Source organism: Haliotis rubra, unplaced genomic scaffold, assembly GCF_003918875.1.
Source record: "Haliotis rubra isolate DU_JTF1 unplaced genomic scaffold, ASM391887v1 Scf82, whole genome shotgun sequence".
Taxonomy (NCBI): domain Eukaryota; kingdom Metazoa; phylum Mollusca; class Gastropoda; order Lepetellida; family Haliotidae; genus Haliotis; species Haliotis rubra.
The window spans coordinates 1,989,192-2,008,802 of record NW_025767546.1 but is presented as its reverse complement, the minus strand read 5'-3'; the positions used below and the strand labels follow the sequence as shown (position 1 = coordinate 2,008,802).

The 19,611-nt window shown below is 41.8% G+C and overlaps 1 protein-coding gene across 1 annotated transcript in view; it reads right to left on the bottom strand.

Moving 5' to 3' along the window:
* The window catches only part of LOC124261985 (ras and EF-hand domain-containing protein-like), a 57,503-nt gene extending 44,392 nt beyond the window's left edge, over positions 1-13,111 (bottom strand). Inside the window, exon 1 of the mRNA XM_046696364.1 lies at positions 12,882-13,111. The gene's annotated coding sequence lies outside the window, so the exon portion shown is untranslated. The remainder of the gene's footprint in view (positions 1-12,881) is intronic.
* Between the last annotated feature and the right edge of the window lie 6,500 nt (positions 13,112-19,611).

Genomic DNA, 19,611 nt, shown 5'->3' with positions numbered 1-19,611 from the left:
TTGTTTGTTGTTTAACACCGCACTCATCAACATTCCAGCTTTATGGGTCTGTAAACAATCAAGTCTGAACATACATTTCAGCGATTCTGGGCCACACAATCCAGTGAATGACATCATGAGCTTCAGCCTACGCAGGTTGAATACGTTGACATGCACCAGTCAAGTCAGTGGGACACCTTACCAATGTGATACCATACAGCGATGGTAGTGTAGGGGAGTGGATGTTGTTTACCGCTACAAACGGCAATACCTCAGACACACAGTAGCGGTTTGAACTCATCAATGGAGGGATAAACTGGTGGTTGACAGTATGACAAACCATCCACTCCGACGAAATACGTCATGATTACCTTTAAAACATTTTAATCCCTCGATCGTTAGTGGTTTACTGTTTTGGTAGCCACGGACACTGTTGGCTGTTTTGATAGCCACTGACACTGTTGGCTGTTTTGATAGTCACGGACACTGTTGGCTGTTTTGATAGTCACGACGCCATTCTGTTGGCTGTTTTGATAGCCACGGACGCTATTGCCTTTGATAGCCACGGACACTGTTGACTTATTGGCTGTTTTGATCATCACGCTGCCGTTGACTGTCTTGATAGCCACTAGACACCGTTTGATAGCCACGGACGCTATTGGCTGTTTTGATAGTCACGGACACTGTTGGCTGTTTTGATAGCCACCGGACACTATTGGCTGTTTTGATAGCCACGGACCTGTTATTGTTTTGATAACCACGGACACTGCTGGCTGTTTTGATAGCCACACGACCGCTATTAAGCTGTTTGATAGCCACGGACACTGTTGGCTGTTTTGATACCCACGGACGTAATTGGCACGACACCGTTGGCTGTTTTGATACAACCACGGACACTGTTGGCTGTTTTGATAGCTGGCTGTTTTGACACCAGGGACAGTTGGCTGTTTGATAGCCACGGACACTGCTGGCTGTTTTGATAACCAGGGACATCTGTTGGCGTTTTGATAGCCACGGACACTGTTGGCTGTTTTGATGGCTACGACACCGTTAGATTTGTTTTGATAGCCACGAGCACTATTGGCTGTTTTGATAGCCACGGACACTGTTGGCTGTTTTGATACCCACGGACAATGTTGGCTGTTTTGATAGCCACGGACACAGTTGGCTGTTTCCATAACCACGGACACTGTTATTGGTTTTGATAACAACGGCCAATGTTGTCTGTTTTGATAGCTACGGACACTATTGGCCGTTTTGATAGCCACGGACACTATTGGCTGTTTTGATAACCACGGACACTGTTGGCTGTTTTGATAGCCACGACACTATTGGCTGTTTTGATAGCCACGGACACCGTTGGCTATTTTGATAGCCACGGACACTGTTGGCTGTTTTGATAGCCACGGACACTATTGGCTGTTTTGATTTTACTAGCCACGGACACTATTGACTGTTTTGATAACCACGGACACTGTTGGCTGTTTTGATAGCCACGGACACTGTTGGCTGTTTTGATAGCCACGGACACTGTTGGCTGTTTTGATAGCCACGGACACTGTTGGCTGTTTTGATAGCCACGAACACTCATTGGCCGTTTTGATAGCCACGGACACCGCTGGCTGTTTTGATAAATCCAGATGCACTGTTGGCTGTTTTGATAACCACGGATACGTTTTGATAGCCCACTGACACTGTTGGCTGTTTTGATAGTCACGGACACTGTTGGCTGTTTTGATAGTCACGGACACTGTTGGCTGTTTTGATAGCTATGGACACTGTTGGCTGTTTTGATAGTCACGGACAATATTGGCTGTTTTGATAGCTACAGACGCTCTTGGCTGTTTTGATAGACACGGACGCTATTGGCTGTTTTGATAGACACGGACACTGTTGACTGTTTTGATAGCTACAGACACTCTTGGCTGTTTTGATAGACACGGACGCTATTGGCTGTTTTGATAACCACGGACACTGTTGGCTGTTTTGATAGATACGGACACTGTTGGCTGTTTTGATAGCCTCGGACACTATTGGCTGTTTTGATAACCACGGAGACTGTTGGCTGTTTTGATAACCACGGACACTGTTGGCTGTTTTGATAGCCACGATCAAAGTTGGCTGTTTGTTATCCACGGACACTGTTGGCTGTTTGGATAACCACGGACACAGTTGTCTGTTGTGATGGCCACGGACACTGTTGGCTGTTTTCATTGCCATGGACACTATTGGCTGTTTTGATAGCCACGGACACTATTAGTTGTTTTGATAGCCACGGACACTGTTGGCTGTTTTGATAACCACGGACACTGTTGGCTGTTTGATAGCCACGGACACTGCTGGCTGTTTTGATAGCCACGGACAATGTTGGCTGTTTTGATAGCCACGGACGCTATTGGCTGTTTCGATAGCCACGGACACCATTGGCTGTTTTGATAGCCACGGACACTACTGGCATACTATACCAAGCAATATCAAGGGGATCACAAGGGAGGGACCCGTGAAGATCCGGGTTAGAATTGGTCTTCAGCAACCCATGCTTGACGTAAGAGGCGACAAACGGGATCAGGTGGTCAGGCGCGCTGACTTGCTTGACACATCGTATTGATGCTCATGATGTTGATCACTGGATAGTCTGGTGTCCATCATTTACAGACCGCCGCCATATAGCTGGGATATTGCTGAGTGCGGCGTTAAACAACATTCAAAACAAGGGAGATGATGAGCCTTGTTATATGAAGCGGCGTTAAAATCTTCAATATTTATCTAACGTGTTCAACACAAATGCATCCCTCGTTTGAACATGAATCACTGAGAACATGAAGTGGTGCACTCAGGAAGGCGGAATAAAGAAACGAAAGCCCACAAAAGAACATTAAAACGCCACTGACCTCTCTAACTTTCCTGGTCAAGGGCACATAAAGTCTTGATATTCACACACGGAAATAGATGTCACGTTCAATTTGAATAATAGCCAAAGCGTGGACCGGATACGCCTTAGCTGATTATATTAGCATTAATATATTACCTGTATAACTTATGAATGAACACAGGTGTTGCGTTTAACACTTCCTGGTGTTAGGACATTATTTACTGTTATATTTACTATTCTGCTACTATAAAACCATGCAAGGTAGTTACGACAAAAATTTCGATTTACAATGTTTAAATAAACGTTTATTAAACACCGAGGTAATTAATGTACTCTTCGTGAACTTGAACATAGAATACCATTAGCATCAGTGCGTCGATGTCAAATGCTTGTGATCATAAAATCAGCGTTCATTTCCTTCATTCTATTTCCGATGCAGACTTCGTGAATTTACAGAAAAAAGAAAGCTCAGGGATTAAAAAATATTTTTGGCCAGATTTTTAAGCATAAATTCATTACTCAATCAATAACTTAAATACTAAAATTACAAAGATACAGATTGAGTAAGGAGCATAGGTGACTATACTTCACAGTTGATGTTATCCTTCTTTGGTGATTGGTTTCAGTTATTTTTAATAGCCTGAGATGATACTTATAAATTGTTTAAAACCAATTCTCATTCTTCACAATTATTAATTGGTCTTTGAAAAAGTAAAGTTTCTTTTTCAGCACAAATTTACATTTTAAGCATGGTAGGTTGCAAAATCACTTCTTATCCAAGTCTTCATTGAACAAATATATCTTTACTCAAAATTATCCAGTTAAAGATTTGTTTCCACAAACTGTTGCGGGAATGGATATAAACTCTGTCAAAAAAGAAACGCAACCCCTGTATTTTAGAGATTTTGATCTGAAGTTTTAAGACGACACAGCATTTTTATTATTTAAGACAGAAGTCTGAAATTTGGCAGAATAATAACCAAGATGGGCATGTTTAAAATTGTCATTTCAAAAGTCATCTCACAGACACCAGTTTGTCACCAAGGGGGCGTCTTTCTCAGTATCTCGTATGAGCACCACGAGCTGCAATCACTGCACGGCATCTCCTTGGACAAGAACGGATAAGACGCCGGATTCTTTCCTGGGAATGGCTCTCCACTCCTCCTGCAGTGCAACGCCGAGCTGTTGCAGCGTCTGTGGCGGCGGCTGACGTTGACGTACGCGTCGACCCAGAGTATCCCACAGGTGTTCAATAGGGTTGAGGTCTGGTGATTTAGAGGGCTATGGCAAGACATTGACGTTGGAATTCTGCAGAAAGTTCATTGTTGCACGTGCAGTATGAGGCCGGGCGTTGTCTGGTTGAAAAATCTGTGTCTGTTGGTCAATAATCGGGAGAAGGTGAGGCTGTAATACGTGGTTGATGTAACGTTGGGCTGTCAGGTTCCCTTCAACGATCACCAAGTCTGATTTCTGGTTGTATGAGATGGATCCCCAAACCATAACGCTTTCTCCGCCAAATCTGTCCCCTGTCGGACGCAGATGGGCGCAAAACGTTCATGACGTCTCCTATACACGTTTTCTTCCGTCGTGATGTTGCAAAAAGAAAACGGGATTCATCAGAAACCAGATGCGCCTCCAGTTTTGTAAAGTCCATATCCTTACGTTGTTGCACCACCTGAGTCGTCGGCGGAGATGTAGGGGCGTAGTACAGGTCCAACAACTGGTCTACAGGCACGTAAACCCGCTTCTTTCAGACGGTTCCTAATCGTTTGAGCTGACACTCTCCTCAAACCTGGTATTTGTGTGGCAGTCACGGTTGGTAGGGCATGCCGATTACGCAGGTGATGGACCCGGATGTACCGATCTTGAAGGGGGGTCGTGATTCTTGGCCTTCCACTTCTCGGGCGATCGTTGGTCAAATTGAAGTTGTTGTAGCGGCTCCAAAGTCGGGATATCGTTGTTTTGTGAACATTTAGGTGCCGTGCAACAGTTCCAAAACTTTCTCCGGCTTGAACACGACCAATGGCGATATTTCGGTCGGCAGCACTCAATCGTGGCATTTTTCACACAGCTTTTCATGCGACAAATGAATGAATATAATACATACTGAAAGCACATGGGCTTTTATACACTCTACATTAACTGCCATTTTCATGATTTGCATGTGTTTTTTTTGTGCGAAGTCACCATGAGGGTCATTTCATGCGTTGTGACGGAATAAGCAATAAAATACACTTATGCGTACAAATGCAGTTGTTTGGATGGTAATCTTCATTAATTACGTGTATAATTTCAATACATTCGAATAACATTTAGTTTGGAAGCAATAACTTCATTCAAACGAATTTTTCATATCTGAGGACAGGGGTTGCGTTTCTTTTTTGACAGAGTTTAGGTTAAATATCTCAATCAAACTCAATAACAGTTCTTCTAATGTTCTGGTCAGGCTCGCTGGCTTGGTTGACACATGTCATCGGCTCCCAATTGCGCAGGTCGATGCTCATGCTGTTGATCACTGGATTGTCTGGTCCAGGCTCGATTATTTACAGACCGCCGCCATATAGCTGGAAAATTGCTGAGTGCGGCGTAAAACTAAACTCACTCACTCACTCTTCTAATGTTCACTAACGTGAAAAATACTGGGTATACATTCTTCTGCCCCTTGATTAATATATGTATATAATCAATTATTTACATTGTTCACGACATCTGTGCATTTCACAATTTCGTCGGCATTTTTACAATGGTAATAATCTGTTTTACTGTTTTAGAAAAGGAGAAAATTCATAATTTCCTAAGTGTTGTAGAGAAATACTCACTTAAGGATGAGTGAGTATGTTTTTATGCCGCTTTTAGCAATATTCCAGCAATATCACGGAGGGGACACCAGAAATGGGTTTCACACATTGTACCCATGCGGGGAATCGAACCAGGGTCTTCAGCGTGACGAGCGAACGCTTTAACCATTTGGCTTCCCCACCGCCTCCTTACATAAGGAACCCCTACAACCAGGAGGTGTATACCGATTTTAAACAGAAATTGTTGTTTCGTCTCCTCCGATGTAACTGGAGAATGAGAATCCCTAACTGTAGGTAACCAACATGTCACTACACACCACCATGTGTAATTGTGCCCGCATATCTGGATGTATATAAAACTAACTTTCCAGACGGTCTCACTTTGAGGCAAAATACTATATTACGAGGTACCCTAGATTCCATATCAAATCATAAACTGAAAAACTATCTACCTTTAAGCTCCCGGCGTCAGCTGCCAACCTGCCAACAATACCTCCATACAGCGTGTTGTTGATACAGCTTCACATTTTATAGATTTCCACCATTAACGATAATGGATATATTACAAGCAACGCCCCTTTCTTATCCTTGTCGCTTTCTAAACAACCAGACCACTACAAGCCTGAACCCCAAATTAATCTATGATAACATGGGCAATCAGTGACATGCCATCAACAAGCATGCTTGTCCATGTACAACACATCATTGTCAATTTCAATACCCGCCACAGCTGACTGAAACTGATTAGACTCACTTTCGTCGAGGTCGTTCGTTCACTTGACCTCCAACCTGACCAGCAGACCGTATCGGAGTATACTATTTGTATTGAAACCTATTTTCTTTCCCGATTTCGGTCTACGACAAGAGATAGTTACAATAGCAAGATATTTCGATCAGGGCGTATTCACTTACCAAGTACAATTGTTCGGAATATAATATTGGTATGTTGGGCAGCTTTATAACGTACAAATGTTTGATCAAGACAGGTTAACCGGTAAATAACGTCCCAATAAAGATATACATATCAGTACTTTTCATACGTCATATTCATGGCAGATGTATTAATGGACATGTGATAATACATAAAATATTGTATTTGGCTGCTTATGATATACCAGCATGCTTTTCACTTTCATTAAAACAGCCATAGGCAGAGCCAGAATAGAACAAACTGTTGTGCTACAGGATTAAGGATACAGACATTTAGTGATTCTGGGTTCGAGTCCCGGTTTGCCCCGATTACATTTCTAGGTTTGCCCGCACCACACCCCTGCTTTAATCACAATCAGTTGACTCGCCGTGATATAGCTGGAATATTGTTCAAACCTGGAAGCCTCGCTCATAATGATAACAGATATAAACCATACCATACATGTGTTCTACATGATCCCGTAGCACTTGGAGAAAAACATACTACTTACTGTCTCGAGAGAACTTTGTAAACCCAATCCAAGAAAATTGTTTACAGTCACCTTTAATTATTTGCTACAAGGAACTGATACTTTTGTTTGTTTGATTGATTAGGCCAATATTCCAGTAATTGTCAATATTCTGGACCAGACAATCCAGTGACTGACATTAGCGTTGATCTACGATTTGGACCCGACGACATGAGTCAACCAAGTCAGCGAGCCTGACCACCCGATCCCGTTAGTCGCCTCTAATAACAAACATGGCCATGGGTTACTGAACATCAATTCCAAAATCATTTTCACAGTCAACTTTGTTTGCATGTAATATGTTCGTGTTGTGTATGAAAAATGCTTTTCTGATGCAATTAGCGCTGTAAAACTGGATGTTGTGAGTAACGGTGAAGGAAAATTACCTTAAGCCCCTTAGGTAAGATGAAACCAAGGTACAATGGAAACACAGTAAAGACATGGTAACCACACCCCTCTATACATGGCCATACCTACCTACCTGCCGGAGTGTCTCCTGTCACAAGCAGCTGGTGGCGTCCTTCCCCTGTCTGGGCGTGTGACTAGGGGTGAGCCGTGTAATGTATAACATTAGGCCGCAACAGCTGAGCAGATTCAGCTGCATTAAGTGTCGTTTTACTGCATCCCTTCCACATGCACACAAGGTGGGTTGATTTGCGTAATACGCAGAAATATTTTTAATGGGTAAAATTTATTCCAACTGATTCAGATGATAGATAATAACTGGTTGTTAGTGTATTTCACACTCAGTTGTTATACTTATTGTCACGCAATGACATCCGTTAGAATTATGTTATGCTTTAAGTGCATTTGTCCCATGGCACGACTTCATGTATACACTTTACGACGAGTATGTTGCCATTATAGGACGTGAAACTTCCTTGCACGTTTTAACAACCCGTTCTTACAATCACACGTATCTCCTTTTGTCATACTAACTTTCCTTTGTTACACTAACATTCCCATTTGTTATACTAACTTACCTTTGTTACACTAACATTCCCATTTGTCACACTTACTTTCCTTTGTTACACTAACATTCCCATTTGTCACACTTACTTTCCTTTGTTACACTAACATTCCCATTTGTCACATTTACTTTCCTTTGTTACACTAACATTCCCATTTGTCATACTAACTTTCCTTTGTTGCACTAACATTCCCATTTGTCATACTAACTTTCCTTTGTTACACTAACGTTCCCATTTGTCATACTAACTTTCTACTGTCATTCGCTGTCATTCAACCCTTATCCGATTATGCGCATAGCTCGAAATATAACTGTACAGGTGCTTTTATCGGACTTTTTCGCTGGCAGAGGGGGTTGGATCACTGACTTTGTGTTCTGGCGATTTGGAGGCTCAGTCTGAGAGAGCGGGCTCGAATTCTGGATTGGCTTTAACTCACAACATTCTAGAATTTGTACTCCACTGAGTGTAATTCCGCATAAACTATTCATATACTATACTGTTAGTGAATATTCCATTTTTGGATGATAGTATTTGGGAATCAAGTTGTATGATTGTGTATCAAATTGGGAAAATGATTATTCGAATCACAACGTATGGATTTCATGCAAAGAAGCCAATCTCGTGAAGTGTTGCACGTGAACATGGTAAAAATCGCAATCTGCAATGTAACGTTGCCCCTAACACAGATATGCCACCCCACACGTTAAATTTCGGACTGTACTTTGGGCGCTGATACAAAGGTTTTTCAGTTTGTTTGGTCCAGAATTTCAGTGTATTAGGAAACAGCCACACAGAACTTTCATCTGAGAAAATCACATTGTCCCAGTTAAAATTTCTATGCTGTAAGCACCAGTTCAACCTTCGCTCCTTTTGTTCAGGTTTCATGATCGGTGATGGAATTCCTCGACTTTTCTGCCAACCCATTGCATGCAGCTCAGTTCTAATTGTCTCCTTACAGACAGCCACAGTTCCTCTATCAATCATATCCAGCCTTAAGTTTTCTAAACTCCTTCGTTTGTTTTAGAAACAAGAACACCAAGCCGCCTCCTGTCACCGACAGTCAATTTTCTGGGCCTACCTGCGCCTCCCTGGTGCTCAATGCCATATCCATTTGCAATATTTTTCAAAACACGATAAACAGTGGACAAAGGGATGCCTGTTCTACTTGAAATCACTTTAGCTGATCTGATGTCCTTGTTATAATACTCTAAAATCAAGTTCCTCTTCTCTAAATCATCCATACTGAGGATCACTGAAAATGTCATCTGCTAGCAAGTAAACAAAGGGGGATAACTCTTCACAAACTAATGAAAAGGGATTAACGGAGTTGTCTCTCTTGAATGAAACCAAGCGCTTGATAGCTGGTCAAGGTTGTCTATACTAGAAATCCAATTAAACATATTCCTAAAATTCTCAATAATTTCTGGTCATACTATATTGTGCTATGATATGATCAAAGCGCCTCTTAAATTGGAGAGGAGCTTTACGTGTAAGAGTAAGTGGACGTAATCGCCTATTTAGATGGAACCTGCATGCGACAACCACGTTTTATCCCACGACGTACGGACAGTCACATTACTGCAAGACGTCGTTGGTATGAAGAGCGACAGCGATTGTTGTTGGCAAGCGTTTTCGGATCAATCAAGGTTTACTTTGGTTTACACACGACCTGTGCGGAGCCTGTCTAGAGGAGTGAGTGAGTGAGTATGGTTTTACACAGCTTTTAGCAATATTCCAGCAATATCAAGGCGGGGTGCACTAGAAATGGGCTTTACACATTGCACCCATGTGGGGAATCGAACCCGGATCTTCGGCGTGACGAGCGGACGCTTAAACAACTAGGCTACCCCACCGCCCCAAATCTTGAGGACCTAACGCAGCACACACATGAAGAAGAATAACAATATGCAAAATAACATTACTATATGATAGATTACAGATTTAAGAATGACATAACATAATACGTAATATACCGTTAACAAAGGGCCATCGTATGTTATCATTTATCTCATGTGACCGGAGGGCTGGGGGTCCAGGAGAAGCTGTTTCACGTACTACATTGCCCTAACCTCAAACAAACGCAGTCACCCACACCTTCGTCATCTAAACTATTGTATTGAATGTACATACCTGTATTTAACCTCCACGCCTCAACAGGTATGCGAGTTAAATTGAAATTAATGTCGTATGTACATTCTAATTCAAGCCATTCGGCCATTATAGTGGAATGTAAGTCACAGAGTACACCGGCGCCATCTGTGACGCCGTACAACGTTGTGTGACGAGCACTACCTGTGTTTTTTTGTGGTGTATATGTACTCGCCTGTGTAGTAGGCGTATATGGGCGGGGAGGTGATGTGTGCTTTCTAAAACAAATATTGAGCTTAATGATATTATTAATGCATGAATGAAAAATGAAATAAGTATAAAGTCGATGATATTGCTTTGATGTATTAACCTTCTATATTTGCCCATATCTGAATATTGTGTAATTGTACTGTTTTGATTGTTGTATTAGCGGCATAAAAAGCTTTGTCGGGTTTCTGGTTTGGTTTAGTGTGTGTGTGTGTGTGTGTGTGTGTGTGTGTGTGTGTGTGTGTGGGGGGGGGTTGCTCTTTTTTGTTAGGTCGTTGTTTGTTTTATTTGATTAATTTCGTGTTGTTGTACTTTCTGTATTTTCGATTTTAAGGCAGGCAGAGCCGTGATGAGAGCAAAAGTCCTAATGCCTCACTTGTCCTTACAGACGCTTTTGTTTAATTACTGTGACTGGGCTTGGATTAACTTGGCAGTTGTCTCAAAGCAGATTTTTACATGAAATAAAAGATGGTTAATTTAGGTGGTAGTACATTCTAACTTAATATGCTGTAGCTTTCTACATGTGACATCATTGTATTGAAGTCAGTATTAGACAATAATGAATGCAGGAATATAAGAACCTTAAAATATATTTCAATTTTTTAACGAATTTTTTTTTGTCCAATTTGCTCGCTAAGTATACGGCACTTTGTTGAAAGGGTGGTGTGGATGTACACCGCCGATGACCTCCACACAGTTGACCGTCCACATAGTGTAACAATCAACATTATATAATAATACTTCATACATTATTCATTATTGTCATGCGGGAATATTAAAACAGCATGTCTATTATACATATACTGAACCTTAAAGCTGAGCTGATAGTACTCGTACTACTCAGGAAGCGGTAGGGTAGCCTAGTGGTTAAAGCGTTCGCCCATCACGCCGAAGACCCGGGTTCGATTCCCCATATTGGTGCAATGTGTGAAGCCCATTTCTGGTGTCCCCCCATCATGATATATTGCTAAAAGCGGCGCAAAACTAAACTCACTCACTCCTACAACTCGGATGTGACAAGAATATACACGACCAAGCTCGCTTTGAATAGCACATGTACCTTATCTGCTGCAGGCGATACACATAAACACATGCTGATGACCACGGGGTTGTCAACACAGCCGATATTTATTACGGTGATAACTCAACGTTTGCCTTATCTAAACTTGTAAGTATGCATATAGGTAGATCAAAGACTAATGTTCCGAATGTTGCACCCGGACGGGGAATTTAACCGTACACAAATAAACACAAAAAACATTATCATGTTCATATTATTATGAATATTACTACATCCTCGTGAAAAAGCGAATATCATCGTGAACACAAGTGAGTGAGTGAGTTTAGTTTTACGCTATACTCAGCAATATTCCAGCTTTATGGCGGCGGTCTGTAAATAATCGAGTTTGGACCAGACAATCCAGTGATCAACAGCATGAGCATCGATCTACACAGTTGCTATGCGATGACATGTGTCAACCAAGTCAGCTCGTGAACACGAAGATATTATCATGAACGTATGATGATCATGAATAGATCATAAATATGAACGTATCGTCAGGAAGATGAACTTATCATCGTAACCATGAGTCCACCCGGAGAGCGGAAGGTCGCGGGTTCGATCCCCGACCGCGTCATACCAAAAGACGTTAAAATATGGTACTTGTTGGTCCCTGCCTGGCGCTCGGCATTAATGGGTACAACAAGGACTGGTCGGCTCGGAGTCAGGATAATGTGTCTGAGTGGGGTATTCATGCTTCACTGCGGCATGGTATCTCAGTGGGCTAGCACTATAAAACCAGACTTAAGTCTGGGCTAGTACAAGCAGCCGCACATACACATACACACGCATGCACGTCGTCATATGAGCGAAATATTCTCAAGCACGACGTTAAACCCAATTTCACCTCACCTCACCTCGTAACCATGAACATATCCTCGTGAACATGAACATATCATCATGAGCATATCGTGAACATGAACATACCATCGTAAGCATCATGAACTTGAACGTATCACGAACAAGAACACATCCACACATATCCTCAACAAGCCTGACAGTTAAATCCAAGGGCGGCAACTCGTGTTATAATGAGCCGTGAGCGGGCTATAGGATTTCCAGCATGCACCAATTACTCCCACCCACGACAGTCAAAGTGTGTTAGAAACTAGATCAAATACAGCATATCAAGTATAACAGTACATGCACCGACCCATGTACTCTGTCGGTAGCAAGCATTACAATATAGTTTCAAAGTAAGCCGCTACTCCCAGCGTCGCGGTTGTTTAGAAACCCCTTATAACTATCCCTTATGAAGAAAGCACATATCTAACCTTGAATCGTAGGGTATACCATTGACTTATCTGCTAGAGAGCATTCCATTGTGGTGAAGACTTCACCGGGCACGAAGGTGTAGAGTAGGTTTGTTGACACTACCAACGTTTAGAAACAGAAGTATGTACTTACAGTTGGAGTCGGCACACGCAGCGTCACATCATCTCAACCGCACCTCCGCCTACAACAGCGACATCTCCCACTGCCGTCCTCTCACGCTGTGACTCTCTACGTGTAATAGGTCTCCGACTGACGACACTGTGTCATTGTGTCTGAAGTTACAACTGTCAATCTCAGATATACATGGTATGTCGCAAGCACAACGCGATATGACGACGTTCACATACCGTATGTCGCTCACTTGCCCCGCAATCGTAAGTGAGAGGGCAAATTTTGTCAATATTTTCACGCTTCTTCAATCGAGTCCTGAACGTCATGGTTAAGTACACACTATGAATAGCGGTGTCGACCCGCGGTGGACCGACCTACCCGTGATGTGTTCATTGGAACTGTAATAGGCTCCAGGACTTCTTTGTGTAGCTTCTTGTTATTTTCACATGGGATATGACAAGTCAGTGAAACGCGCTAATTGTGGTCACGTTGTTGCCGTGACATGCTTCTTCTCGAGGCTCAGAGTAAACACCTCAGAAAATATTTACATTTTTTCGTTCGTTCGTGTATTGGCTCGTTCGCGTTTGATTTACTTACATTTATAACAGATGTACGTTATACAGTGGACTCCCTCTAAACCGACATCGCTCGGAACCGGTGAAAAATGTTGGTTTAGAGGAATGTCGGTTTAGAGGTTGATTTTAGAAACTCAGAAACTCAACATGAAACCACACACAGACAAAATCAAACAAACACAGTGAAATGTATGTTTATATCAATGCCTCTTTATTAAGAATAACCTCTGTGTAATAACAAATGATAAAAAAATATTAATGATATTTAATGATGACCAGAGAAGTCAGCCAAGGTGATCCTGTGTAAGTTTTTGCTTGTACGAATTTTGTTGTTCATCCTAACTTACCTTGTGTTGAACTTTGACACATGAATGCCCTGTTTAACTGTTACCCTCAATATATATATATTTTTATCGAGACAAACAACTCAGTTTCAAATGAAAAGGATCCACGGAGCCTAAAAATTTTCTTAAATCTATCCTTGCCTATTTTAGGGAGATAGCATACATAGAGAGCAGAGCGGAAGAGAATACAATATGGCAAGTGTGAGTGAAAACTAAATAAACAGGTAGTAAATACTTTAATCGTCTCGAGTTGATGAAAGAAATGCTGATAAATAAACGAAACTCCAACTGTCTATTCAGTCACGTTAGCTGTAAGTAGGGCCTCGGTCTCATTACACAGAACAGTGTTTTTGTTGACAGTGTTAAGTACATTGCGTACATCATGTATCTGTTTGTTAGAGCTACATTACAGAACATCCTAAGACGCCGTAGTTCTGTGGACATTAGGCGATACAATGAATAGATGTATTCACGTATTGAAGGAATTTCTGTTCGGCTTAGAAACATATTGAAACAACTATTTATTTAGGATAAACGAAGTTTAAAGGAACCCATTAAAGTAGAAACGGTTACAGTATTACATGTACAGGGGTCGTGTCTACAAAGCGTTCGTAGTACTACGATATTCGTAAGCCTGTGATAAACTATATACTTACGATTGCTCGTAACGCTACGAACGGTTTGTGGATCGAGACCCTGGTTATGGGTTAATATACTCATGCCAATAATGGTTGTCACTCCCTTCAATTTTTTTAATTGGAGAGGTGGTGTGGGGTTGGGGTGGGGAGGGGGGTGACAACCATTGGCATGAGTATATTTTCTGTTGTTAGAGTCAAAAAGCCACAGAGCAATACTAGAATGTTTTGTCAATGTAACTGTTCAACCAATCCGAGCATGAACCATGTATATTTTGCATATTTCTATGGGTCTGAGCCAGTTATATATATACTCACACAAAGGCAGATATATATATATCTATACTGAAAGCCATTAAAAATGCAATTTGACATTCATACTTTCTTTACTCACACTAATTTCAACATATATAAACCTAACTGGCAGATATGTTTTAAGTGAACATCTGTGAATAATTCCATCTGAAAATGTCCAGTCAACAACAACATCAGTGACGCAACAACGACATCACACAAAGGAGGGGTCACTTGCAGTCAATATCGTGTGTGTCCATCGTGCGCTGCAAGACATGCTCGCAGTCTTTGGGGCATTGAAAGACACACATTTCTCAGGAACAGCTGTTGGATGGTCTGCAGCCTCTGATGGTCTGTGGTCTGATCATGACACCACCCCCTCCAAAACGATCATGTTCAAGGACACAGTTTGGCGCAAGTCTTTCTCCTTTACGTCGATAAATCTGTTGACGTCCATCTGCAAAGGATAAGTTAAACCTGGATTCATCTGAAAAAATGACATCTGGCCATGTCCTGTTGCCAAGATTGGCCCCATTTGCTGCCCATCGCTGTATGGCAAGTCTGTGACGATGCAATAAGGTTGGACCACGGTACGGATGACGACACCGGATGTTGAAGGCAGCAAGGCGTCCTTGCACCTTTTGGGCGCTGAAATGACGTTGACTTGTCCCAATTGTCCTCCTTGCCTAATCATCAGCTGTTTGGAACCGATTTCGCAAGTGTGAAACTCGGATATTGCGGTTTTGTCGAGCTGTTATCACAGGTGGTGCACCAGGTCGCGGACGATCAGCAACACTTCCGGTAGCCCGAAAACGTTGTCTGAGTCGACTTACAGTGGATGGATGCACATTAAAGTGCCTGGCAATCATCACATCTGAAGCACCTTGGCTGACCATACCGATAACCTGATTCCTTTCGTCTTGTGTCAAGTGTGGTATTTTCTCAAAGTGATTGAGTTCCACAATTCCTTGTGCTTTTACAGGGCCTGGGTGCAGGTAATGCATGTGCACAACGTGTTTCATGAATGTGGTTGTGTTTACGAGAAATGTCAAAGGTTCAGTTTTAAGTATCAAAGTTCATGTGAGAAGAATGCTCCGGGACTCGAACTCGAAATGGGCCAGAATAACAGCCTTTTATCCCTACGTCCTCTGTATCGCAGGAAAAAATCTTCAATAGAACTTTTGTAAGTTTCAGGACAACAAATACCAATTACGTTTTTAATGGCTTTCAATATATATATATATATATATATATATATATATCTGTCTTTGTGTGTGACTATACTATTGTTTTACACTGCTTTTAGCAATATTCCAGCAATATCGGGGCGGAGGACATCAGAAAATTTAATTGACTTTACACATAGTACCCTTGTGGGGAGTCGAACCCGTGTCTGTGGCGTGACGAACCAGCTCTTAGGAACCATTAGGAAACCCAACCGCCCCGTATCTTAACGAGAATGAGTAAGTGAGTTTAGTTTTTAAGCCTCTTTTAGCAATATTCCAGCAATATCAAGGCGAGGGACACCAGAAATGGGCTTCACACATTGTGCCATATGGGGAATCGAACCCGAGTCTTCGGCGTGACGAGCGAACGCTTTAACCACTAGGCTACTCTACCGCCCCAGAAAAGTTTGCTAGATCATTCCTGATATACGCTAAATAGTAGTTGAAAGATATTACGAATGGATGGATGGATGGATGGGTGGTGGATATGGATGATGGACTGACGAGCGGACGGTTGGGTGAGTTGGTAGGTGGGAGGAATGGATGGACAGACAGATCTTTAAGACTGTAATATACTGGCTGGCACGCGTTTCTCTCAGATATCTCTTAGCAAATTCAGATCGGGGTGTAGTGATCGAAATGGTAATAAATAATGTGATCACTTTATTATCTGCCTAGTGATACAGCTATATCATTGTGGTGTAAACAGAGGACGTGTCACTTCCCACTAATGTCCCGAGACGGTAGATCAAATTGTTACACCTGGACGAACGGTTTCAACTCATGACTGTGTAGTTTTATGTGACCTAACCGACATCACAGCAAACATGTTGTAAGACACGGCAGAGGATATTATATGGAACATCACTATTTCTTCAGAAACGAGTGAGAGAGCATGGTTTTACGCCGTTTTTAGCGACATTCCAGCATTATCACGGCGGGGGACACCTGAAATGGGCTTCAGACATTGTACCCATGTGGGAAATCGAACCCGGGTCTTCAGCGTTGTGAGCAAACGCTTTAACCACTGGCCTACCCTATCGCCTCACTTCAGAAACAAACGAGGTTGCAAGCTAGAATTGATTCGTCGGAGTGTAATATCGGCGAAACTGAACTGAGTGTATTGGGGGGCGGCTATGTGCAGGCGCAAGGTAGCCTTTCGAGTTTGAATGTCAATATCATGAAGATTTCATACTTGATCAGATCGACCAGCGTATTGTGTAGTTGCCCAATACTGACAATGACAACCTGAAGACTGTAAATCGCTGAAAGAATGTTTACGACACTGGTGCTGATGACGTGATCAATACAATTACAAAATATGAAAATATTCCTCCTTTTCTGCGAAATTTATTCAACAAACTGTTTGACTCTGTAGAGCGATGTTCATACTGTTGATCACTGGATTGTCTGGTATATTGCTGAGTGCGGCTTTAAAGAACAAACAAACAAACAAAAAGTATACCACCATTAGCTGTTAGAGTGTTTGCCCGATGTATATTTAGGTGGGAGCACTCAAGGGAATCTATACCTCTGTGTAAGCGGGTGTGAGATGTAATGATAACATTTTCACAAAATATTTTGATTGTACCTTAAAGATAAACAAGGCTGTTTACTAACCTCTCTATATATTTACTTTTTTCATTAATGAATTGTCAATTGTAGACGAGGAAAGCGGGTATATGTCAATGGGAAACAGTTATGTAAAGGTAAACATGTTTACGAACACATAAGGAATTACGTATCCTCACAAAACGCCTCGCTGTCAATTTGACCGGATTTCAAACGCATGTAGAATGGAAAACTGAAATATATTGATCATTGGGGTTAGATGAGTAAAGCTTATTGTAGGTTATTCGCTATCCTGTGTCAAACACCACTACGTGGTCTTTTGATTTGTGTGTTCAAACACCCCGTTACGATCATAAGAATTAACTCATTCCGATATACCACCACTTCACGATCTCTAGACTGGGCATACCTTGCAGTCAAAGCAGTAATTCTATTACAGTCAGTGGGTTTCGTATTCACCAAAGTGAGTGAGTGAGTTTAGTTTTACGCCACACTCAGCAATATACCAGTTTTATGGTGGTGGTCTGTAAATAATCGAGTCTGGACCAGACAACCCAGTGATCAGGAGCATAAGCATCGATCTATGCAAGTGGGATACGATGACACCTGTCAACCAGGTCAGCCAGCCAAACCACCCGATCCCGTTAGTCGTCTCTTACGACAAGCATGGGTTACTGTAGGCCAATATTCTAACCCGGACCTTCACGGGTTCACGATGGTTCGGACAATTCTGATTTGCAAATATAAAGTAATATGTAGTAAAAAAATCAAAATGAGAATATGAATTGCATTATGTTTACTTGAAGCTCTACTACCAAACATACTTGCACTACCAAATCCAGGCATAAACACTTATATAAATTTTAATTAAATAAGGAAATTGATTGTTATGGTAGGGACACAATAACGATAGTGACATTTTTAACAATAGCCAGTTTTACATGTTTACTTTTAAAAAATAGATAATTTAATGAAATTTGTCAGTCAGATATTTCAGAATGTTTAAAGAATATATAATAGGCAAAAGATTTACTTATGGATGTCCCTGTCATGTAAAAACCAGGTAAAGACTGTATATTACGGCAGTGACACTGTGACGGTATATAATGTCACCACCGTAGGGAAGTTCTATATTTAATGTTCTACATAGACTGCTATATGTAACTAGAAAAGGTATGTGTTTTTGTAAATAAACCTGGCTTAATAATTTATAATTTATTACTAGGTGATTGTTTGTCTTCATTGCCGATTAATGGATTAAACCATTACAGACTGAGGTATTCAGTAGGCCTATGCTAAAGTGTGTGCAGTCAACCAGAAATGTTGTTGTTATAAGCTGCGGAAGTCTTGGGAGGACACCAGCACTACGTATTTGTGATAGCACCCCTGGTCCGTTGTTGGCTAATTGGGTAAACATATTTCCCTATTTCATTTTCAAGCAAGACGTGTTCGATACGACGCTCGTCCATGACTGAAACCCGAAAAAGCGCGCCCAGTATTTAAGAACAGTGCTCCAGCCAGATTCTATACGTGATATGCATTAGTTGCGAGAGATAAAAGCTCTACGTTCCCGCATTCGTTATATTTTGCTCTGGTATTTATGTACAGTTATAAAGATCAGTTATCATAGCTGGGGGTGATGGGGTAGCCTAGTGGTTAAAGCGTTGGCTCGTCACGCCGAAGACCCGGGTTCGATTCCCCACATGGGTACAATGTGTGAAGCCCATTTCTGGTGTCCCCCGCCGTGATGTTGCTGGAATATTGCTAAAAGCGGCGTAAAACCAAACTCAGTCAGTCAGTTATCATAGCTGCGCCTAGTCCTTTAACGAATCGGAGTTGCAAGGTTCATGACAGGGGCGACACCATCTAGATGGTTTGGATTGAGTGAGTTTAGTTTTACCCATATTCCAGTTTACTTTTAGCCATATTCCAGCAATATCACGGCGGGGTACACCAGAAATGGGCTTCACACATTATACCCGGGAATCTAACCCGGGTTTTCGGTGTGACGAGCGAACGCTTTGAGGCTACGCCACCGCCCCAGATGGTTTTGAAGATAACCCACAAATAGCATGGGTGTCTGATGAAAAATTGCACACGCGGCG